This window comes from Pleurodeles waltl, chromosome 9 (genome assembly GCF_031143425.1).
Source record: "Pleurodeles waltl isolate 20211129_DDA chromosome 9, aPleWal1.hap1.20221129, whole genome shotgun sequence".
Taxonomy (NCBI): domain Eukaryota; kingdom Metazoa; phylum Chordata; class Amphibia; order Caudata; family Salamandridae; genus Pleurodeles; species Pleurodeles waltl.
The window spans coordinates 25,680,371-25,706,515 of NC_090448.1; positions in this window are offsets into that span (position 1 = coordinate 25,680,371).

A 26,145-nucleotide genomic window follows, 5' to 3' on the forward strand; every position below is an offset into this window, starting at 1 on the left:
GTGTAATTGTGTTGGTGAGTGGGTATGAGTGAAAATCAGTGAAAAAGAGTGACAATGATTTTGTAGGTATATTAGTGTGTGAGGGAGTAAGGGGGCTGAGTAGGAATGAGAATGAGTAGGTAAGAGACTAAGTGATGGAGTTTAAGGGGAAGTGTGATGAGCGCATGAGGTGGAGTGAGTTTGGGTGAGTGTGTGTGGGGGAGTGAGCGACACAGAGAGGGAGAGGTTAAATGACTGAGAGTCGTTGATTGTGAAAGAGTGAGTGTATGTGTTTGTAATCTTCCATGGGAGAGTGGGAATCAGTGAGTATGAGTATGTGAGTGGGAGTGAGTGAGAATGAGTATGCAAGAAAGAGTGGATAAGTTAGAAAGAGTGAGGGAAGGGCGTGAGCTAGAGAGTGAATGAGTATGAGTGAGAGTATGTGTGTGTGTTATGTTTGTGCGTCTGCCACTGGCCACTGCACTTTGCCTGGGAGGCGGAGATCTCACTAAGGTAGAGTACAGGGAAAAGTAAAAGAGTTAATTTTACATTAATTTTCAAATTCAACAAAGCTTTTTAAAGGGACAGAATGGAGTCTGAGGATGGGCTGGCTGGATGGAGGCACGTTGGAGGGGCTTGTGAGGGGAATGAGGATCCATTTCCATTGATGTGGGGAATTTCTCTTCTGGCAAAGATGGGGGAAACATTGGCTGCCAAAGATTGTTTGTTTACATGTTGCAAACGTAATAAAAAGATTTACAAAAAAGGTTATTAAAAGATTTTAAATTAAAATGAAAATATTTTATTTTTTAGAAAAAAACAGCATTTATTATATTTATCAACGTTTTAACTGGTTTATATAATTTACTTCAACATCTGTTCCCATTAGCATTTATTTTATGTGCCTACCTCCATTATTTTCTATGGGAGAGGGTTGCAGTACCAGTTGTTGAACATGTGTGGTGCTGGACTTACTCCAGCTCTGATCTGCTGTGCATTACTGTGTATTACTGTTTTAGGTCCTTTTTTGGTTGTCATAACTTTGTAAGTGCAGATTGTGAATAGGAATAGGTTTACTCTTTTGTGGGGCGTGCATGTCCCTCCTTAATCCCTTCCCTGAACCCCTTTTCCAGCCACTCACCTCGGTCCCTATCACATTTACTATTAAGTAGTAAACTTACATCTGTGAGGTTCTGCCCTTAGAAAAAAGGAGAGGGGGAGATTCACACATGCAGATTTGTGACTTACATTTTATACTAAGTAGTTCTATTTGCTTGCAGTTTGGAATGAGACCTACCAAAACTAAACTTTACAGACAGCACAGAAGCAGAACGTGCTAAAATAAAGACTATTGGTCCTTAAAAGGCCCTAAGAGGAACTAACCAAAGGCTTCTAAGCGCTTACAGCAAAATCCATACTGCTGAATAATTACCTGCTGGGCCTTCTGCTCTCCAGAGATATTCCACACATCTGACCTGGTACAATTAGTTTCAAATATCCTTTTCTCAAGTTTACTAATAAAGTACACCTACAAACAAAAGAGATTTACTCTCCACTCTCATTTAATATTATGGGATACGTCTTAGATAGTCTCCTACTCCAGACACAGCTAAAAATAGCCCCTTGATTCGGCCAATCTGAGAATGTCGGAGTTTAATATAGCCTTAGAACCTGCCGTAGCGGGCTCTACTGGCTATTAAAGGCCCGCTCCCCGCGTTAAATGCCCGAGCCGAAGGCAAGGGCATTTAACAAGGGAGAGGGACTTTAATAGCCGGTAGAGCCCGCTACGGTAGGTTCTAAGGCTATTAGAACATTCTGCCACACAGGGCAGAATGTTCTATTAAAAAAAAAAATGTTCACGGAGCCCGAGGGGATTAAAATCCCTCGGGCTCCGTGAGGCTCCGTGAGGCTTTGTTCACAGCTGTTGCTGTGAACAAAGCGAACATTGGAATGTTGGCGCTGTGGGCTTTTACCGGCCAGTAAAAGTCCGGAGCACTCCATTGTTTTCAATGGAGCCCCCAGCATTCCAATGTTCTAATAACCACATATTCATCAGTAATCCTTTGGATTAATTGCTGCAAAATTAATCCTCCCTTAATAAGTGTGCTGCTCCTGAGACACTTCCTTTGAGATGTGGTATCTGTAGGAGAATAAATCAAAATATGCATCGATTATGTGGAAAGATGTTAGGATACCGTTCTCATTGGCTGGTAGAACTTTTGTCATGGTGTATGGCCTACAAACATTAAGTTTAAAAAAAGCTTGTCATTCAAGGTCATGCAATATTCTTTCCGACTGCCAGGATTTATAAACTACAATCTAACCAAATAAAGTTTTGTATATAAATCAAATGTTCACTGAAATAAACTTTTATGAGAGTCATGAGTTTGGTGCCCAGCTTCTTGCTTTGTAGAAAGGCTTAGTTCAAAACATTTCTTTTTGAAAACAAAAGTTTTAGAAAATCAGAACTTTCTGGGCTTTTTCGTCCTGGTCTATTTGCTAAAGGCCTTCTGAAATTAATCCTACCACTCATCAAGGTCACCGACAAAGTAGAACATTAATATAGCTTCAACGCAAGTTCTCCAATGCACTGCAAGAGTTGGCCATTTAAGGAAAGGAAATAAACATGTTCGGGAAGCGAATAAATGCAGAAATCCTCTGTGATAAAGGTATAACATGCAAAACGCCTGCGCGATCCAACATCTCATGAGATGCGCCATCAATCATTTTATGATTGAAAGCCATGAATCATGACAGTTGGAAGCAAAATAAATGAACATGAAGGAATATGACATTTATTTAGATTTATACTGTGTTTTGCTCCTGTAAATTTCAGCAGAGGAAAGAATTATTGCTTAACAGATTTTGAGTTCTAAACCTTTTCTTTTATTTCTTAAGTGTCTGGCATAGAGGTGGATGAACACTGTGCACCGAGGGGCCACTCCCTCTGGGTACCAAAGCTACATTAAGGGCCTCATTACGAGTCTGGCGGTCTTTAGAACGCTAGATATTAGATGGCGGTTGGACCACCGCACGTCAGGCAGTATGACTGCCACATTAGGACCCTGGCAGTGAGGCCACCAGTGGATGGCAGTCACCACCACGAACAAGGTTGCTGACGGTGTGGTGGTGGTCGGAGTTGTGGTTAGCCACAGCGGCATGCTGATCATGAGTCCAGTTTCCAACATCCTTTTTATGGCCGGGACCACGCCATGAAAAGACTGGCGATAGCCAGTGCTGGGGGCCTGTGGCATGGACAGTGCAGGGGCCGCCCTGCCCAGCAACCTCAGAATGCTCACTGTCTTCTACGGCAGACAGTGCTCATTCCGAGGGTGCCCCCAAGAGTGCTGGGGCCACCCTCTGTGCGACGAAGTGGCCTCGGCCCCATGAAGAGGTGAGGTCAATGCCACCGCAAGGTTTGCACTGGGCTGACTGACGGAAACCTCAGATTTCTGAGGTTTCCGCCGGTCAGCCGAGTAGAAACCTTGCGGTCTCCGCTCTAAGGTGCTGGTGGGCCGATGGTCGGCCCGCTGACCTCATAATGAAGCCTAAAGTCACTAAACCCTTATTACATTCAGCCGTTGCCCTGAAGCAGCTACCTACAGACTCTCTAACTCTGCTAGGTGGTAAAGCCCCAACTACGAACAGCCTTTGTTCTGTGAACAACATCCTCCTCACTTCAAGCCCATTAGGAGGCCAAGCGTGTTGAAAATGAATACACTCATTAGCAGTTTAGAGGCTATAGCAAATTGGCTCTCAATGTAGCTCACTAAATACCTTTCAGTGTCAAAAGTGTATAGCAAACTGGCACACTCATTGGATAATGCCATCAGTGATGCAATTAGTGATGTCAGCAATGAAGTCATTTGAGATGTTAACAGTGATGTCATCAATAATAATTGAACATGTCATGCGTGATGTAATATGCGTGGTCATAAACAGTGCATGGCAAAGATGCAAGTTATAGTTAGTTTAGTCAATTCTAATTGGTGACTTTCAGTGTTTGTTAGATTAAAATTGTATTTTCTAACTGATATTTTCACTTAACTATAATGTGACTTTACCCTTTGTTTTTTTTCAGTGAATTATAAAGATTTTTTTGCATAAATAAATATATTATAGCCAGACCTAGCTATAACATCACTTCAACTTTTTATTGTTTCTATGAACATATATATATTCACTAAAAAAACAAAGATTACAGGGATGTTATATTTAGGAGGTACAATTTATAAAAACATAGAAATTCACAGAAAAAACACAAAGGTTACAGGGACGTTATAGTTAGGTTCCGAATTTACTCACACAAAACCTTAGAAATTCAGCAGTTATAGTTAGAGTTATTTCAAGTAACTATAACTCGTGCCCTAAGGTAACTAGAACTCGCGCCTTCACCATACTCAGCTAAATGTTCCACATATTATATCATTGATGAGATCTTGTATGGCATCTTTGATATTATCACTGCACCACTGGACGGAATTACGCCAAATCTGGCAGAATGCTAGCTTTCAGTACCCAGATTACGCTTTCACTTATTTGGTGTAAATCCGTTCAATAGTTTTTGAGATATTAAAGGAAATCCAAATTTGTATATCTCTGGCCACGATGACTTTGCGAATAATGACAAGATTGTGCAGAGAAATGCCCAACTCTGATTGGCTGCCAACACTTTAAACCAGCAAGTGTTACCAGCCACTTTGGGATCCAGCTTCAGCCGAGTCCCACTACAAAATGTAAAAAAAAAAAAAAAAGAAAAGGGGTTAGGGTAGAGAAACTCTGACCCCTTAAGCTCTGGTGTGGAGGGACCCCACACCAGAGCTAAAAAGCCTTTTTTTGTTTTTTTTTAAATGTTTCCGCGATTGACAAAATCTGGGGGGATAAAAAAAACAAGTGCGGGCTCTGGTGTTATTTTTCTAAAGAGCACCTGGGAAGGCCAGGTCTCAGGGGCATTAATATATATATTCATCCCACCACCACAGCCCCAGGGACAATTACCTTCCAGGGGCAAATTTAAAAACAAATCGGGGTCAATTTCGGACCCCCCAGCAGTACCGGGGACCGCCACCTCCCTGGGGCATTAATTACATTGAGTGGGGGAGGGCTGTACAGCCCGCTCCACCCGACAACCCCAGGGACCACCACCTCCCAGGGCAGGATTTAAGAACACAGATCAGCGGCCCACTTCCGACCCCCTGCAGCCCCGGGGACCACCAACTCCCTGGGCTATCTATCTTGAAGGTTTTCCATGCTGCCCCCCTTCAATGATGGCCCTGTGGACCGCCAACCCACAGAGCCAGCTCCTGCTATGCCCCAGGGAGACCTACCCCGGGACATAGCTGTTTGTTGTGGCTTGATGGCAGCTTTGACAGCTGCCGCCAAGTCACATCAAACACTCTATGCCAATGAAGGGAGAGCTGTCAAACAGCTCTACCTTTATTGGAGGCGAGTTTCATCTGTCTGCCTGCCCGGGGATATGCAGGCAGGCAGACAGGAATGCTGGCTCCCACATGAGGTGGGGAGCTACCTGGGACTGTCGGGGCCTTCAGGCTCTCCCCACAGTCCCCAACATTGAGACTTGGCCCTCCTCCCCAAAGAAAAAAAAAATTAGGCGTGGCCCCTGGTGATGGGGTCCCCAGGCCAAGATCAGACTAGGGGGCGTTGCTGCACAGCTCCCCTCCCCCCAAAAAAACAAATAGGCCAGGCGTTGGGGAATAGGGTCCGAGGCTGAGATCAGCCTGGGGATGGGTGCCGCGCATGCCCCCTCCCTCCCAGAATATTTAGGTCACACCCCGGATGATGGGATTCCTGGGGCTGAGATCAACCTCTGGAGGGGGGCTGCGCACCCCCCCACCAAAAAAAAATAATAATAATTAGGCTGGGGATGGAGTTCCCAGGGTCAAGATCGGTCTGGGAGGGCCACGTGGCGCCTCTCTTAAGAAAAAAAAATGTATAGGCTGGGTCCCCGGAGCTGAGATTGGCCTGGGAAGGGGGGCTGCGCTGCCCTCTCCACCGCTAATAAATAAATAATTAGGCTGCGCCCTCTGGGAATGGGTCTGCTGGGCCAAGATCAGCCTGGGGGGGCGTGTGACCCCCTCCCCATAAAAAATTGAATGTTTAGGCTGGGCCCTGGGGGATGGGATCCCCTGGGATGAGATTGGCCTGGGATGTTCTAGGAGTTGGACACAGGGACTGGCCCTGCAGCAGGTTCCTGCAGCCAATCCTCACTGCCCATGACCAAAGAGTGTGCGCAGAGTTGGGTGGTTATAGGGGTTGGCTGCAGGGCCTGGCCACTGGCCAGGCTCTGTGGCCACATGACTAAGGGCGTTGCGGTGATTAAGTTAAAAAAAAGTTAAAATTCACTGAAAAACAAAGGTTACAGGGACGTTATAGTTAGAAAATAGACTTTTAAAAAACTTACAAATTCACTGAAAAAAACAAATGTTTCAGGGATGTTCTAGTTAGGTTCTGAATTGATTCATAACTATAACTTGTGCCCTAAGGTAACAAGAACTCGCACCCTCGCCATGCACTGCTAATTACCCAAGATATTCAGCACTCATGACAACTTCTATAAAGTCATTAAAAATATAAATGAAACATTAGCAGTCAAATTATTCAATATAAAAATGGTGGGGGAGCATCAATATACGCCCTTCCGACAAGGGAGGCAATGCTGTTATCCTTAGGCTTGAACAATATATCATGGAAGCCAATCGACAATTGCAAGATAAAACACCATAAGCAATATACAATAGAGAAGCATACACTCAAAGCATTACAACTCTATTTGATAAACTTATGGAATGGCGTGATAAGGGTATCCTAGAGAGGGAGGAGTATAGTTATCTGAAAAAAGAATATACAAAATTACCAGTACTATACTTTTTGCCTAAAATTCATAAAAACAGCAGCAAACCCCTGTGGTAGACCAATAGTTTCATCCAGGGAGAGTGCGTTTGAAAATGTATCCAGATATGTTGATCACATTTTACAGGACTACGTGGTTACTCTACCTTCCTTTGTGAAAGACACAAAGGACTTTCTGGGGAAGATTACAGGAATAAATTGGGAGAACAATTTCCTCCTAGCAACCATGGATGTTAAATCTTTGTATACTGTAATTGATCATGAACAAGGGATAAAAGCATGCTACCACTTTTTACGAAATAGACCAGTTAGGCTACTTGAGCATACTAACATGATCTTAGACGTGATGAGGCTGTACCTTGAAAATAATATTTTTCTATTCAATGGGCAGTTATTTCAACAAATTCTTGAAACAGTGATGGGCACCTGTTTCGTTCCCAGCTTCGCAAATTAATTCCTTGGCTGGTGGGAGGAACAGATGTTCGGTAATGATGAGATGCAGACATATTTTGACTAAGTAGTTTTATGGCTACGTTATATTGATGATGTGTTTGTCATTTGGAGAGGCTCCACAGAGGAAATAAAATACTTTGTTGGAATCCTAAATAATAATAATAACAACTTTACTTTTTCTCTTGCTACTAGTAAGACTAACATTGAGTTCCTGGATGTTGTAGTTCATCAAAGTAAACTGGAAACCCGTATGTTTAGGAAACCAACGGCAGGTGACAGTCTATTGCATGCCATGAGTGGTCACCCCACAAACCTGAAACGGAGTATACCTGTATACCTTATGGCAAACTCCGCAGAGCCAAGAGAAATTGCAGCACTGATAAAGTCTACAGGGCTGAAAAACAGGTGATGATACAGAGATTTAGAGACAGAGGATATCCTAATCGGGTATTGCACGAAGCCTGTAGAAAAGTGGATGGCATATCTAGAGGGAAGATCCTGTTTTCCAATACGAGGGTATCTATCTATTTGACAGCAAGATTAATTCTTACGTATAACAACAATGCTGGGACAGTGAGGAAGAGTATATCCAAACACTGGGATATATTGAGAAATGACAATGCTATAGGAACCAAAGTATAAGAGAGACCATGAGCACGTATCGTAAAACTAGATCATTACGTGATGCTTTGGTACACACTGATATTACCACAAAACAGATTGATGTAAAATATGGGCTCCGAGGTTTTTTTCCCTGTGGTAGCTGTAAAGCATGCAAATCGGGTCACGTGAAAAAAGAGTAAAGGACGATTGGTACATATACACGTCCTATTAAGCAATTTCTGACGTGCAATGCACAATATATAATTTACATGCTTGAATGCCCGTACCCTTTGAGATAAGTAGGGCCACAATATATGCAGTAAAAAAATGTGTTCTGGAACACATGCGAGCAACAGAACATGGTGATCATAAGTACCGAGTAGCGAGACACTTTGAGAAATATCATTTTAAAGATCGTACCAAATTATGGGCCTCATTACGAGGCTGGCGGTCAGACTGCCGCAGACAGGGCGGCCCGACCGCCCCATTATGACCGTGGTGGAGCTGCCACAGTCAAACCACGACACTGCCAGGCTGCAGCTAGCCAGCAGCCTGGTGGTCCCAGCGGTTGTAATCCACCAGGGCAGCACTGCAAGCAGCGTTGCCCTGGGGATTACAAGTCCCCACCCGCCAGCCTTTCCACGGTGGTAAACACCGCTATGGAAAGGCTGGGGGAATGGAGGTGTCGGGGGGACCCTGGGCACAACGGCACTGCCAATGCACTTGGCAGGGCCTGCCATACACAGCCCTATTGGGCATTTCACTGCTCAAATTAAGGGCAGTGAAATGCACGATGACTGCTGTCACACCCGACGCACCACAACATTGCCGCCTGCTCAATTACGAGCGGCCTCAATGTTGTGGTGAGTGTTCCACTGGGCCGCGGGACAATCCTAATATGGCGGGCAAGAGACCTCCAGTACTGTTGGTCTTTTGCCTGCAGCAGCTTCGGCTGTCTTGTAAATGGACTGCTGAAGTCGTAATAAGGCCCTATGTTTCCATGGCGTAGGACAGATAAAAAACAACCCCAGGGGCGGAAATCAGGTTGCTCTACTGCATAAAAGAGAATGAGAATATATCATAGACCTTCAGACTCTGATGCTGAGTGGGCTCAATCTAGTTGAAGGACTGAGTGTGCATCTGTATCACTAACATAGCAAGGCTAAAATGTATCAGTATTGATAAATTCCTTAGCAATACCGGTTTTGTGATGTCTACCGTACAGAATGGACGAAGAGGCTAGTGTTTTGCCTTGTCTAATTTTTATGGGGAATAGTTGTTTATTATAATAAATATACTCTTCTAATCACTGTGGTTGTCCGGGTTTTTACTCATAGTAAGGTGCACTAAGAAAATGGTTGGATCTATGTAACAACAACTACATTGGGTGTGACTGCCTAATATTATGATGAACTATGTCTTTCAGGAATTAATTCAAATTATGTAAGGACATTAATTCTATTACATGAAGACTGTATTACGAACAGTCTGTGTAGGCCTCTATTAATTGGATGTGATTGAAATTAATTTGCAGATGGAAGTTGCATTCTACAATATCACACCCGACAAATGTGAATAATTGAACTTTGCAGAAATGGCACTGATATAATGAATTGCACTTTGTGTATGTGACAAAAGTAAGTGCCGCTGTTTGGGACTTTCTCTATTTTTATTTATTATTTTTTATTTCATTTGAGATAGTTTTGACGTGATTTAGAAATGTATATGGGCCTTTACGAGATGAAGTGACATTGCTGCCCGAGCAGGGTGTAGTATTATCAAGAGATTTAGCATACTAAGTATTATTAGACCTGTATTGCAGTATACGGCTATACATACCAAGATGGCACCCGTGAAAAGATCCAAGACATATAGCTTTTTATTTTGAGTCCATCTTCACTGTTAATGCACAAATTGTGGTGTATATGTATGGAATTTGCACAGCAGGGTGATTATGTGAGCAAGGCCGCCAGTTCGGCCGAACGCGTCATGAAGGAGAATAAAATCTTTTCTTGATAATCCAAGCTACGCCTGAGAGTGCTGCTAATTTTGGACTGTTACATATATATGTGAGTGTGTATATATATATATATATATATATATATATATATATATATATATATATATATATACACACACATCAATTACCTAGTGGTGGTCGCCACTAGGTAGTTAAAGTTAGGACCTGGTTTCTATATAAAAAGTGTAAAAGTGTTCTTTACTTGCCCATATCTTTGTCACCACTTGACGAATCTTCACAACATTTTCCAAAAACATTTGCCTGTGCCGTCAGCGGCTGCCTGGGAAGTTTCGGGGTGATCTGTCTGGTAGGGGGGGGGTCCAAAACACATTTTCCCCATTCATTTTTACATAGCCATTTTTAACAGTGATAACGCAAAAACTACTTGACGGAATTAAACCAAATTCGGCAGGAAGATTGGTCCTGGTCCAGAATGAGTGCCTTTTTGTTCTGGTGTAATTCCATTCAGTAGTTTTAGAGAAATTAAAGAAAATCCAAATGTGTATATCTAGTGATGTGAAGGATTCGCAACCCCTCGCGATCTCGTACAGGGATCTGATTGGCTGATAACACTTCAACGACAGAAGTCATTGAAGTGTTGTCAGCCATCTTGGAACCCGGTTAAAGCAGAGTCCCCCAAAAAAGCTAAAAAATAAAGAAAAGGGGCCAGGGTATGAACACCCTGACCCCTTAGCTCTGGTGGTGGGGTACCAAAGGGACTCCCCCAGGGCTAAAAAGCATTTTTTTGTTTTATTTTACAGATGGAGTTGCAGTAGATCTGTGGATCCGCTGTAAATAAAATTAAAAAACAAAGTGCGGACTCCCACGCTTCGTTATTATAATGCCCATGGGTGGGCCAAGTCCTGAGGTCTTTTGTATAAAAAGCAGGGGGTCTCCTTCTAGCCTGGGCACCACCACATCCCTGGGGCTTATGAGTTATATGCAGGAGGCTGCGTGTTCCCCTGCCCTGGGGACCACCACATCTCCAGGCAAATCTTAAATATGTGGGGCGTGTGCCCCCCTGTACCCCAGGAACCACCCCCACAAGCCCCCCCTCCACCCCTCTCCTGCAGGGTTACACTGAATTTTGAGCAGAGGGCTGTGTGGCTCCCCCACGCCCCGGGGACAACCACCCCCTGGGGATATACTCTATTTTGAGCAGGGGGGGCCTCATGGCCCCCCTGCACCCTGAGGACCACCACCCCCGGGGGTAAATATTTAAAAAAGAAAAATGGGGTCCCTTTGCGACCCCCAAGCCCTGGGACCATCAACTCCCTAGGGCTGTATGCACAGTTGGAGGGGGGCTGCATGGCCCCTCTTTTGAAGCCACAGATGGCCCTGGAGACATCCCTCTCCCCCCCCCCCCCCAGGGCCGGCCATGTCCCGGGGTCACATCCCCGGGACATAACATGTTTGCTGTGGCTTGGCTCCAGCTCTGAGCTGCAGCCAAGCCACAGCAAACAATTTGGGTTTTGACAGCGGGACCTGTAAAGTACGTCCTGCTGTCAAAATTTGAAGCTTTTGTCTCTGTTCCCTTCACATGTGCAGGGGACAGAGATGAAATGCTTCAGTAAGCACGGGGCTGCTGTCAAAGCAGTTTTGGGCTTGCTGAAGCAATTGCACTGCGGAGGGAAGCCTTAGGGCTTCCCTCCGCAGTGTCAGGTAGCCCTTAAGGGCTTTTTATTAAAATAAAAATATATTTAAATAAATAAATAATTAACTAAATAAATAAAGAGGGACCACGCCCTCGCCATGCACTGCGCATGCCCCACAAATTACGGCACTCATGCCATCTTTCATAACATTATTGATAATATCAATGTAACATTTGCAGTAACATTTTTGACAAAATAACTGTGCACGGCGAGGACGCAAGTTATAGTTACCTTAGGTCACGAGTTATAGTTACTTGAGGTAATTCCAACTATAACAGGTGAATTTCTATGGTTTTGTATGTTTAAAATGTGAGCCCAACTATAACGTCCCAGTAACCTTTGGCTTTTTAAGTGAATTTCTATGTTTTTTTAAATTCTATTTCCCAACTATAAAGCCCCTGTAACCTTTGTTTTTTCAGTGAATATAAAATAAAAGGCTAAGACACAGATTATAGAGCAATATTTTTCTTCTCTTACTGTTTTCTGTAATCTCTGTCCCCGATCGTTAAATATCTACATTGTAATTTGAGGTTTGGATGGGGCAATAGTCCTATCATAGGCTGGGGCTAAGGCCCCCCAGAAACAATCTTTCTTCCAGCTCATTCAGAGATGGATTTACCATGAGGTTTCGTACACCTTAGACTAGGTTCTGTCATCAGGAACCTGTGATCCACTGGCCCATCTCCTACTTGGTCAGGTATGTGCATGATATTTACATAGTGCAAACCCAGCTAAAAGACAGTGGAGTGCACGTCCAGCTCTAGACCAACAGATATCTTTCCTGTCCATTCTGCCATTTGAGGTATGACTGACACAGGCTCACACAACATAGTCATCGCTTCCATTTGCAGGGGGAAAGCTCCTTGCATGCCAGGGCCACAGCATTTTTCTTTTGCAAAAATGCAAAAAAAAAAAAAAAACTTTAGGGGACTTCTTTCTGCAAAAGGAAAAAAGCTGGCTGGCCACCAAACCATGCCCGACAACTAGCATTACAGTTTTGATGCATTAGAAGGCAATGCCTTGGTTCTCCCTAGCAGTCTTACCTGCTGCAGTGCCCGGACCACTGACTGTCCCTTTTGGACGTCCACCTTGCTGCATTCCACTGATGCTACCCAGCCTCCCACCCTCTATTTTCCTCTTGACCTCTCTTGCCACTCTTCTCTTCTGCAGCTTTCTGCCTCTGATTTTGATACCTTTTTCTCTCTCTTTTCACTTCCACTTTTGCCCCATTCTCACACGTTGCCCCATTTTGCACTCTTTCTTACTCTCTCACATTTTCCCATTTTGCTCTTTCACACTTTTTGACCAACTTTTTCACTCTTTACCCTTTACTCTCTACTATTATTTCCTCATGTTTGTTCCCCCTCCTCTTTGTCTTTTTCACTTTTCCACTTACTGTGTGATTCTGCCTGCCTTTCCCACCCTGCGTGCCAAGAATGCTAGCCCCACCCACTGTCCCAGATCTCCTCCCCCGCCTAGACCCTTTATTAATGGTGGCCGGAGCGCAGACACATCCAACTCCTTCATTCTACTCGGAGACCTCAACTTTCACCTAGACTAGAGTGACCCCAACACCACCAGTCTCCTGGAGGACCTGAGCATATTAGGACTCACACGAGTGAAGAACCCAACCCATGCAGCCATACACCCCCGTGACCCCATCCTCACAAACCTCCCCAACATCACAGCGGACAAGCCCACTTTGGTCATCTGGATTGACCACTCCCTGGTCCACTTCGGCTTGCACCTGCCCAAAGAGCTCTGAACCACTCACACTCAGACCTACAAGTGCAACTGGAACAAGTTCTCTGAAAACATCTGGATTACCGAGCTCCGGTCAGGGCATCCCGAACACTCAATCACGATCTTCAACCCATGAATGAGCTCCTGCATGGTCTTCCTGGTCCCCCTAGGATCCGCCTCCATATCTTACTCCAAGTCACAAGCAAGTTGGTACACAGAAAACCTCTGATTCAACAAGCATCACTGCAAATAGATGGAATGACTGTGGTGCCACACCCATGACAACAACACATGAAGATCAGCCCTTCAGATCTACAATCAACTCAGAACCACCAAGCACATTGCCCTCACTGAACAGCTAAAAACACCTCAAAAGAATTCTTCATCTTAATAAAGGGATTCACGTCCCCAGCTGCCAGCTCCCCGACCATCAAACCTTCATCTGAACTCTAACTCAAAGCTCTCACTATTGTATGAAAAAAGCAACACCGTCTACAACAACTTCACCCCCCAACAAGAACTTCTGGCCAGTCATCACCCCACTGTAAACTGCCAAGACCATGCACTCTGTCCACTCAGAAGCTCATTCAGATTCTTGTACAACATCTTCTTCGCCAAAGGCCCTGATGCCATCCGCATAGCCCTCAACTCATTCTCAATGCCTTTCTCTCCACCTCGAGCTTTCCAAACTCTTGGAAACACACAACCATCCTACCCTTCACTGTAAGCTCCTCAACACCAGACTGATTGACCACCTCAGTACCAATCGACTCCTGAACTCTTCCCAATCCTGATTCAGACCCACCCAGAGCACAGACACAGCCCTCATCACCATCACAGATGACATCTGCATCCTCATGGACAAAGGGGACACAGCGGCATTCAGTGCCTCTGCAGGACTGGAATCTACGGCACAGCCCTTCGATGGATCAGCCCCTTCCTCTCTGACCACACATTCAAGCTAGTTCCGTATTTGTCCTCTCCACAGCCTCCAATGGGATTTGTGGCATCTCTAAAGGCCCCTTGCTGAGCCCCACACTCTTCACCATGTACATGACCCCTCTCACCAACACCTTCCTCTCTATAGCAGAAGACAACTATACTTCAAGACAAGCAAACTTCATCAGCCTCACGTCCACGGTTGCAGACCGGATGAAAATCAACACCATAAATCTTGATAGATATGAAATATAAGTTGTCCTTTTAAAAAAGGACATCTCTCCCTGGTCCTGGACCTAGTGGCACACAGAGCTAAAGCCAACTCCATCCTGTCCACTGCAGCCAAGAATCTAGGCATTGTGATTGACAACAAAATCTCAATAACCTGTGCTTTGCCAGTGTCCCCCACTCCACCGAGCCAGGGGCCATGTCTCTTCCTTCCTTACCGTCAGAGCCTGGAAAGATCTCTCCTACCACAGCAGAGCCGCCAGCTGCATCCAAGAGTTCCATGAGAACCTGAAAACCAGGCTCTTCAATAGGCCACAGACAGGTCTGCATCCATATTCTAAGGTGCCAGGACACCCTCCCGGTGATATGCCCACCATCCAAATAGGTATAACATAACTTAGCATGAAAGTGCATTGCAACATGAGCAGAAGTGCATTCACCCAAATAATCCCACTCCCATGGGAGGGATTCCTGATCATGACCCCACTTATATTATGTCAAGCTGGAGTGATCCTAATGTTCTGATGTGACACGGGGAATTGTGAAATAGAGCAGCAAGAAGGCTGAGGTCCTCGTGAAGGCAGTGAAGAGGAATCCTTCCACTGGATAACAGAAGGCAGCCAAGATTGGTTTGAGGTGGGTGTCTGACACCCATGGGTCCTGGTGCCACTGCACCCCCTGCAATGATAGCTAAGCCACTAGAGTCATACTTTTTCCTTGTCTGAGTCTCAGTGTCCTCTGGGACTCTATGACAGTCCGGCTAGCGCTCTTTCCCTTACCCACCGTCCTTGGCATGTTCAGCGATGGTGGCACGGAGGTGAATTCCACCTGCAAATGTTTATCTGCAGTGCTTAGAAATGTCAGTAGTGGGATGTGAAGCACTTCATTACAAACAGGTTATAAACAGGGTTGGACTGAGACAGAAAATAGTCCCGCGTACCAAAATAAAAGTGGCCCCATAAGCGTATCAGATAGCTAAAAAACAGGGGTGCCCACATTCTGGAGGTTGTGGCAGTTTAGATGTTGTAAACACACTATGTACCAGTGTTTTGTGAGGTATGGCAGACAGTGTGCATTTGTGCTTGCTGCAAAGATTGCGGTAATATCTAGGAAATCAAGGGTACAAACTGGCCACCAGACTATAAAAGAGCCCACACAAAGCCAACACACGTGTCCCACACACTAACCTGTCAGACCAGCCCTTTGGGCACTGTCGGACTGTCCTTTAGCCATAGATCACACATGGCCCTAAACATCTAAGTTTGGTGCTCCTGAATCTACATAACAGTGGTGGTTGCCAGACCTGCAGTGCTGCACGCACAATCAATCATTCAATCAGTCGACTTGTAGAGCGTGACTTGTCACCCGTGAGGGTACCGAGGCAGCGGCAGGGTCCAGGGTCCAGGGTCCCAATCAAGGAGCCAGGTTTTCAGTGTCCTGCCTAGTGCATTCATTCCCACATTTCACATCTTCTCAATGGAGCCTCCATGACAAACAAAATCAATTCACCCCATCCTCTGATCACTTATAAGTAATGGCAGAGCTGCGGACAAGCAGCATTTCACAATCAGAAAGGGTCTGAATCACAAAGGAAATTGATACTTTTGAGTAAGTTTACACTTTAGGATTCAGACACTCTGAGTGTAAGTTACTACTAAAAATAATGCACTGTGGTAAGAGCAGCACAACACCTGACCAACCACTGGTCCTGCAATACCATCCCAGCAGAAAATAATACAGGCAGAAGGAAAGAAATCCTCATAAGAAATAAGGTTAACTTAATTCGATTATAAAATTTGATTATTTAAAATACTTAAATATATAAATATAAATTAAAGTTAAAAATGTATATACAAATAGAACATATTTATTATTTAATATAAGCAAGGTATTGAAGATGGACCAGAGTCCAGAAGCCACTCTCTCTAAGTGGCATCAAGCAGTGTAAATAACCAGAGAAGGAATGAAACTGATGGCCCGCACATCACCGGTCAGTCAGGGGCTCGGCGCCTGCGCACAAGGTGCATCTCACTCCCTCTCCCCCCCCCCCCCGTCTCCTGGCCGTCAATCCACGGCGCCTTGTGTAGGCAGAGCAGGGATGACACAGGCCTTTATCCAGTCTTTAGCGAACACAATGCTGGATTGAAATCCTTTTGATCGGCTTTGACAACCGTTCCATCTGCCTCACGCTGAAAGCTATAAATATCCCGGCTGCGCGCTGCCTCGAGCCCCTGGTCCTGATGCGGTCGCCCAGGTACCGACAATTACCGCGGGCGCATCAGTGACGTACACTGGAGACTGATGCGGAGAGATGCCTCGACACTAGCCGAATAGCCTTCAATTAAGTACACGACAGACAAATCAATGAAAGGCACTTCTAATATCGATAGATAAAACACCACGATCAGCTCATATATTGGGGAAGTGCTTAATTTGATCAGGTGGTTTCCCCGGTGGAGGTCGGAGGGGGGGGGGCACTTAATTGTTCTGCTTCAAGCATTTACTGCGAGCAAAAGTGATATGGGAAAGAAAAACGAAAAAGTGTCACAAAGGGAGAAAGCGGAAAGCTGCAAGAGTGAGCTGAAGGGGCAGGGAGTGGCTGTAAACGGATTAAAGAGGCCTGAGTTGGTTTCAGGATTACGCTGCCTCGGTATTCCGTGTTCGCACATTTAATTTCAGCAGCCGCGAGTTTCAGAGGAGAGCTTTGGACACCGGCACGCTTTTATTTACACATTTAGGGGGTCATTCTGACCTCCGCGGGCGGCGGGAGCCGCCCGCCTGGCGGGAACCGCCAGAAGACCGTACTGCGGTCGAAAGACCGTACCGCGGTCGAAAGACCGCGGCGGTCATTCTGAGTTTCCCGCTGGGCTGGCGGGCGACCGCCAGAAGGCCGCCTGCCAGCCCAGCGGGAAACCCCCTGCCCCCTTAGCTCTGATTAGAGGTAAATCAGTGTACGGATACATACATGTTCAAGCATCTTCAGTGTTCCCTATTAAACAAACAGGCAGCTCGCAGGTATCATTTTAGTCAAGATTATTTGAGGTCAGGTGCACCAAGTGAAAAATGAGTGAATATGGAGAAATGCACAGAAAAAAGATATGTTCAAAACAGAAGTTTTTAGATGTAAAATAAACATTTAGTGGAGCAAAAGCCACATCCCTCATTTGAGTTCCTGCGATGAGTACAGTTTATATGGGTCCAAGGCTAATGTTAGCGGTGACGTTTTAACCTTAAGGACGTCAGGGAGCACAGAAAGATACGATATAACATCCACTAAGATCCTGTCACAGAAGAGGGCCGATGTATTTCCCACAGGATGCCTCCCTAGAGAGCAAGTCCTGAACAGAAAAAGATTGTTTGCCCTTTGAGTCCAGACAGTAGCGTGAAATCACCAGAAGTATTTTCTTCACGATACAAAGGTTAGATGGCTGTAGCCATATATGAATCAGATTTTTAAGGTAGCCTTGACTGAGATCCTGACGGCATTTATTCCCAGCCAGCCAACCTTAGACGGAATATCCTTCATGGCAGGAATCCGGTAAAAAGATTTCCAAAAAAGAGTGAAATCGTCCCATTTGTTCGATCCTTACACATGTCTCTCACGACAGGCTTCGCTGAGTGGACGTGAGTTTCCCTGTAAGACCATCATGTAAGAGTTTGCTATACTGAAGTGATACGTTTATCTCAGCCCCTATTAACGTTGCTCCTTGGTTTTCAGAGTCAAAATAGACCCGAACCTTTTTACCCTCTGGGATGCACTCATTTGTACTCCAAAAAACATCAGGGGCCTTAATATTGAGTGCGCTTTTAAACCCAAAATGCATGAATTTCTTTGTGGAGCGATTCCAATGAAGGCATTTAGGGCCAGATGTATCATCTGATTTTGCACTCGCAAACAGCGAAATCGGGCGTTTGCGAGTGCAAAATCAGGGTCTGCAATGCATCAAATGCATTCGCAGAACAAAAACAGCAAATCGCAAAAATTTCAATTTTCTGCCTTGCGACTCGCGATTCGCAAAATCCAGGTCGCAATGCAATTCTGCAAAAAATTGCGATTTTTTCGCAGAATGGTGTTTTGCAAGTGTAAAATACCATGACCTGCAACCAGGTGGTAACCTGGTGCAAAATTAAAAAATGCAGTGAAACTGCATTTTTAAATTTGATATGTAAAGCACACATGCCCTTTTGGCATGTGTGTACTTTACTTATGGAAAAAAAAAATGGGGTGCAGGAGAGGGGGCCTTAGGCCCCCAGCACCCTGGACATTTGCTTTTCCCAAATTGCAATTTCTGTTTCAGAAATCGCAATTTGCGAAAATGCGAAAAATTCGCAGCTATTACCGAATCGCAAATGTGATACATGGCCCTTTGCGATTCGGTAATTGCGGTTTCTTAAAAATCGCAATTACCGAATCGCACCGGGCCAGATTCATACATCTGGCCCTTAGTTAGCATCTGTGATTGCTTTATGGATGCCCGATCTTGAAAGGAGCTGCCAGACTATGAATTCTCGTCAAAACATTACTTTCAAAGACCACTGACACTGAGCAGAGTGAGAAGCTGACTCTAGATTCTGGTAAAGATTTAGATGAACTTAGCCATGTATGTAACTGAACTGTTTACTGCAAGCTTGAGGAGTCTGTCAGTCAAGGTCAGATGTCCCACGGCTGTGGATGTCTTGCCCAAGGTCCCAACATTTTTAGGACGACACTGGCAGGTGGGAGCCCGAGTGGGGTGTCCGAGCTGGGGTCCTGCTTGGAAATGGCCGGTGTTTGCCGTCAGATGGGGCTCTTCTCGACTGACTGACAGCACTTCCGGTGTCCGCCTTCTGTGAGAAGCCAGGGTGCAGACGTCAGCACCTGTACCTCAGTCTGTCTGATTGATCTCCCGCGTCAGTTCCATTTGTGTCAGTAACTCATCAGACCTCAGATGATGTACACGTGACGCGACAGGATGGCAGGTCACGTGCCCAGACAGGCAGCAGCATACATAGTGATGGATTAAACCCTGTCACATCACAGCAGAGCTAAACTGATGAGGCCTCGTGCAGGATGAGAGAAGAGACAAAACCTAATGTTGGAAACCATTAAAACTGTAAAACCCACGAATGAAACAATGGCAAAAACATCAAAGCACGAAAAATATGTCGAAGATAACTATGTAGAATTTAAGCGTTGAGACACCATTCATCTAACAAGTGGTATTTTCTGAATGCAAATATCGTGCATTGTTTGTCGTGCCTTAGCACAATTTCAGCCGGAGGATAGCGGAAATAACACGATAATAGAGCGCCCCCTGCAGGAGGTGTGCTTAATTCCCTTGTAGAAGTCGTGGCCGAGCTGGTTCGGTCGGTCATGTTTACAAGGACGATAATATTAGAACCAATGAGTTACGTGATGTTGACAGGCACTGATTGAAAAATGATTCAGAGCAGGCAGATGATTGCGGTGCAGAATTTAATCACACGAAATGGGCACCTTAAAAATGGCGCTGGTTTCTGCGGACAGGCACATTTTACATTTATCAGGCTGGGTGGCGCTCGAATCCATGCTTTGGTCTCCTTACTGAGAAGAATCTACTCGACAGCGGTGGTGGAGGTGCATTAAAAGAAGTATGGGAACTTTGGTGCTGCATGCAGTGGAGGCGGGGTCAGTGAGCATGGGGCGGGGTCACTGGTGTGGCTAAAAAAAATAAAAAAATCTGGAAGTTATTTTGATCTTTCACCTTCAGATACCAACACATCAAATAACTCACAGCTTATATGAAAAATAGATGTAAACAAGTCAAGTTAATCAGTGGCCAGCACACTGATGTACATTATGAAACCTCTATACTGCAGAGCTCTGTGTGTGTCCAGAAAGCCACAGAATACAATCTTGGTTGGTGCAGTGGAGAATAGTGTTGTGTATTGTTAGTGCTTCGAGGGCCCAGCCTGTGACAGAAAGCACTGAGGACATGTAAGTCATTAGGTGAAACCTGCATTACACAACATAAGATGTACTGCTACCAAATGCACAAAAAGGTTTCAGATTAAATGGCGCTTCCAAATATAGATTTTTGTGAAACCCAGACTGTACGCCATCTTGTATTTGTATATAACCAGCCTGAAAAGCGCACACTTCACAGCTCAGCTGGTAACTCCCTTGCACTACCACTAGAAAACAATACATCTTTGTCACCACAAAGCTTCAGTGTATCAATCAAGTAAACCAGCACCGGGTCCCAAGCCCCCTTTACATTTGCAGATTAACCAGTTGTGCGTACTTGCATTTCTTTCAGGCAAGCAGGCACCCCGGCAAGAAGGCCTGTTTATTGATAAACTGCCATTCACTCGGTTTTGCAGCACAGGAAGCTTCCAGAATGTCACTTCAGCTGAAAACTTTGTACTATCGAAATTTGCCGTCCCGGGACGGTTGTCTTTTTATTAAAGGTGGGGAAACGGTTTCTCATGAATTAAAAAAGTATGGACACGTTGTACCCCTCCGATCCAGCCCACTTTGACTACTGACACAGCGTATGTTCCGATTGGACGACCACAAAATTGGGATAAGCATGGATACCTATAGAGGAGAGTGTACCGAACGTTTGAGGGTTACCCCTATCCTGCACGTGTTAAGCACCACTCCAGCACACTGTGTTACAGAGGCCACATTAATGACACTCGATTTGTTGTCGATGACACTGAACCAATGGCTCCCCACCCAGTTCCAGGCCCCTCATGCACAACTGAAGGTTAGTAGCACCTTTCAGGCCCAACAGTCCTCGTCCACACACACCAAACCGAAGAGACCAGATCAGGCCAAGCACATTGAAGAGGTATGGTGATAGGCGGGGTCTCCGTAACACTGTCTGTGCTGAGTAGGCCTGGGCAGAGTGAACGGAGTTCGGTTTCACCGAATTCCACAGAGTTGGAAAAAAAACTCAGTGGAATTCCGTGAAGCCGGAGTTCCATGCCCCGGGGAGTCCTCCTGAATGCGCCCATCTTGGATGTGCTAAGTAGGGTAGGGTCTGGTCAGCCAGGCCTGACCCTGCTTAGCGCTTCTGAGATGGGTGCATTCAGGAGGGCCATAGGTGCAGTGCAGTGGCAGCTTTCACTGCCTATGGCCGTGGCCTGAATTCAGGCCAGGGCCGTAGGCAGCGAAGGCTGCCGTTTCAGTCCTTCTTTGTGCACCAGTGTGCACACACAACAACAACAAAAGAGACGAGGACTTACCTGGGTCTTCCTGGGGGTCCTCCTCTCCCTCCTCGTCATCCGACAGCGATGAGTGTCAGCGCGGCTGCCTCTCTCTGGTTCACTCCGGGGCACGCTGCAGCCCAGCTATGGGCTACACAGCACAAGCGCAGGCGGGGCTAGCAGATGTTTTAGGATAACTCGGCGGTCCAAGGGGAGCACAGAGTTCCAAAAACTCCGTTAGCTCTGCCAGCGGAGAGAGGCTCCCCGCACACCCCTATTGCTGAGGTGGTTCCTGGAAGCAGCGGATTGGCCAGAACCTGACGGGGAGGCCCCACTGGATGCTTCAAGGCTGATGGTGTTACTCCTTCAGACAATGAAGGGTTTATAATTGATGACAGATGATTAGTACCCAGAAGAAAAAGATACTTTCAAAATATTAACCGGGGTGGGAGGAGAGGGGTGTTACAGCAGCCAAGGCTTTATGGCAGTAGCTGATATACACTAATCTGAAGGAGGCCACACAACTGCACAGGACTCTCTGATTATGACTGAAATAGGTCAATTAGACGGTTTAATTGTATTTCCGGTTGACAATATTTTGTCAATAATTTTAATGATAATTTTAATGATAAAAATAAGATAAAGAATGAGAAAGGGCCCAGTATGGCGTGACTGCAGCATCATGAATGCCAGGGCGGAGAAGTCTACACCTACATTCATCCTTTTCCTGAGTCTCTCCTCCACAAGAACATTCTTCAGAACCCATACTGCAGATTGTCACTGAAGATGACAGTGGGCAAACTGTCACAACACACACAAACATGTCAAGGTATCAACCCCGGACATCTCCCACCTCAGGGTGCTAGATGGACATCACCTCTGCACACTCAGACTACTCCGTTCTAGAGGTAGAACATCTTCACCAGCGTCAAATGCAGCGTGGCAATGAAATAACTCTCAATCTAGGCACTATTCAGCAAAGAAACAAAGTACCAATGAAACCATCCAACAGACCATGTACTGAATGTGAAGCTGGTCAGACGTTGAGCCTTGACCTTCTCCTGTTTTCTTTGGTGGAAGTAGGAAGTTTCCAAGAGTCTATAGAAGCCACTTATCCAAGATGGCTAGCTACGACCCACACCTGTTAGTCCGTGGTTGCTCTAACAGAGTTACACAGGGAAGTCTTAGCCGTGGTTGCACACGATATGATCAAGACAATGGTGGTCACTGATCGCTTTCAACGGACGTTTGGAGCGGGGGCCACCAGAGAGCGAATGTGCATCACCGCTCATCGGAATGGCTTCTATGCTTGTGACTCCGAGGCGAGCATCACCTGTTCTCCCATAAAAGATGTTTGTTAGCTTCTAGTGGTATTTAGACAGAATATCAGAACCAAGACTATTGTGGGGCAAAATATTGTGTCAAGAATATCAAAGACAAAACTACAGTGAAGGTAAGTTTCTATAAGTAAGCCAAGTTTTACTATATATAACTCCACATATATGTACCTTGACTATATATACATCTTTAAGGTACATAGATGTAGAGTTAAGAATAGTAAGTCTATACTTAGCTGTTGGCACTAACTTTCTCAATATTTTGGTCCTCAATATTTTTAACACAATATTCTGTCCACACTATATGCATCTTCATTGTTTTCAAAGCCCCCACAATGGGACACAGAGGAGCAGAGACGGCTCCTCCGCTACGGCTGCTAGCTGAAGACGCTGCAAAGCTTTAACAACAAAAGGATAATAAACTGTGCTTATTATCCTTCCATTCTTAAAGGGGCAGGGCCATGGGGGGTGACGGGGATGAGGGGGGTGCACTCCCCTCAGTGTGCGTGTGTGTTTGGGCGGCTGTCTCACGCCGGCCAAACACACATGCACACTGTGCTCTCTCCAGGCCGGCACTGTGTTGCCGGGCTGGAGAGAAAAGGCACAGGCTCCCAGTCTGTCTGGGAGTGGCCAAGCTGGGTGTTCTCAGCCAATCCTGACTCTGCTCTGAGCAGCATCAGGATTGGCTGCAGGGCAGGCTGGGAGCCTGTGCCCGCTAAGAGGACGGGGGAGCGGTGGCATGGTGCGCAGGGCCGTTTGAAAAAAAATCGAATTTTATATTATTAATATTAACCTCCCCGGCCCGCTCCTTGTAAACGCCGTGAGCCACGACTGCTGAGGAGTGGCAAGGCCACCATGAATCATCTCATCCCTTTGAGTTGTGTAGTGAAAGACCAGATGTTGGGCAGGGAGGGCATCGGAGAGATAAAGTTGATGTGGAGCTGTGTGTTGGGCCAGCAGACTTCTTATGCATATTATGTGAAATGGCAGGCAAAAGATACAGATTTTTCCCTGCAAAGAGCAAATCTGTCCCACTGTTGTCTGTCCATGTTACAGATCTCCACAAGCAGCTTTTATAGACTACTTCAAAGAGCTTTTCTCTGAGTACAAGCTGTGGACCATGCAGAGTTTCATTGGGTGCTCCCTGCATTGGTATCTGGATAGGATACTAGGAACCCCAGAATGATACTCCCAGAAGAGTAGCAGCTACCATTCAGTTCTGCTGCTGGCACTGAAGGTTGATGCAGTAGCTCAACCTCAAGTCTGTCTGCCTCCAAGGCAATCATTGCTCCAGGTTGGACCCCCACTTCTTCATCAACATCATTCATCATTCATCATTCATTCATTCGACATAATCATCATTGGGCTTGCTGCATCATGGCAAGCCTCTCATTGTGGCAAACAATCTAAAAGTTAATTTGCCAAAATAAGATGTCCCAGACGTTCCTGGTCATAGATCAGCAGTTCGTTCTGAGTGAAGGTGCATTGATCTCTTAGCAGCAGCAAATGAAGCAGTGGCCCGGGGTGAGACCACTGGCGATCAGAAAGTAACTTCAGTACAAGTTCTCAAGCCAGAGCTATCATTGGCAACAAGAAGACCAGCCTGGAAGCTCAAAATATTGAGAGACTCTCCAAGCTGAAGATGAGCAGCCATTTACTGGTGAAAGGTCCATGGCACCAGAAGAAGGACACAAGCGTGGGGAGCTCTCCCATCAGCATTGTGTTGCTGATCCAGCAGGCAGAGCCTCAGGGTGTGGTGTGGGTGTGTTGTTCTCTATGCATTGTTTGCCACCCTCATTGTCTCTAGAGTAGACCAAATGTCCTTAGGTTAACCCAAAAATAGAAATTAGAAGAAAAATCAACAAAGAGCAGAGCATGGAATCAAGTTATCAGGATTATTATTGACTTTGCTCCTTTGACCACATAAACCCCTCAACATTTGATTTTATTCATAGTATTATGCTGTCATTTTTTTAAACAAACTGCTTTGCTGCCATCCACAGACAAAATAACTTTTGCTCTGATGAACTTTGTCCTTGGAGGCAAAATTGTGTTGGTGTGAGAAAAAATACTTCAGTGATGAACAATGTGAGTGAGCATTTGTGGCTTTACGTCAGAATATTGTCCACAGGAATATCATGGTACAGAAATATTGATTTGAAATGGTCGACATCAAAAAATGCAACTTTATATACCTGCATTATAAAGTACAAAAATATGTACTAAAATATCAGCAGGCGCAAAAATAAACCTGCTAACAAAATGGCTAATCAAAAATAGAGTACTTTCGGAAACAGCATTAAACTTAACTAAAATATCTACAATCATTACAATATAACAAAATAGTGAAACTTTAATATAATAAAAAATAACCCAATATAAACAATATGAGCTATACTCAAAATAAAAGCTTGTTTAAATAATATAATGATATATGGAAACATAATAATAAAAAATGATAATATCGAAACAAGTACAATTATCTATATGAGTAATGTAAAAAAACATAAACAATCTTTTTGGGAATTTTAAAAGAATATTCTAAAAATACATTTAACTATAGAAATAACTCAATTTTAACACATTTGTACTCTGTTATAATATAAATGAACTGATTTATTTTAAAACACATACATAATTATAAAATAGAAAAAATACCAACAGTAATCTTTGTTTTCACAGTAATATCACCCACAATAAAATATGTAATTGATAATAAATATAATCTTAGAAACATGAGCAAATACATTTTTTGCTTTCCCAGTGTCTTCCGCCAGTCATGTTAGTGCTAAGTCGCGGGCTTAAGAACCCAGTACAAATCTCTCAGTGAATTCTTCTACCACAAAGGAGCCAAGCACTCCACAAGTCTTGGTGCAGAAACCTTGCTTTTTGTGATTTGAAGTAATTCTGTTCAGTAGTTTTTTAAATATTATGTTTGAACTATTATTTGTATATCTGAATGGTTGGGTTGGAGGGCCTCTAACAAGCGTCAACTTAAAAAATTAGAGCATTCTGCATGGTCTAGAGGTTTTTCTTTCGCTTGGACCTCCTCGCTCCCGCAGGAGTGAGGTTTCCTTGGGGGCAAGCAGTCTGAATGGCTGCTGTGACATTTGTTTTCATGTACAGGACTCCAAGGACTTATTTT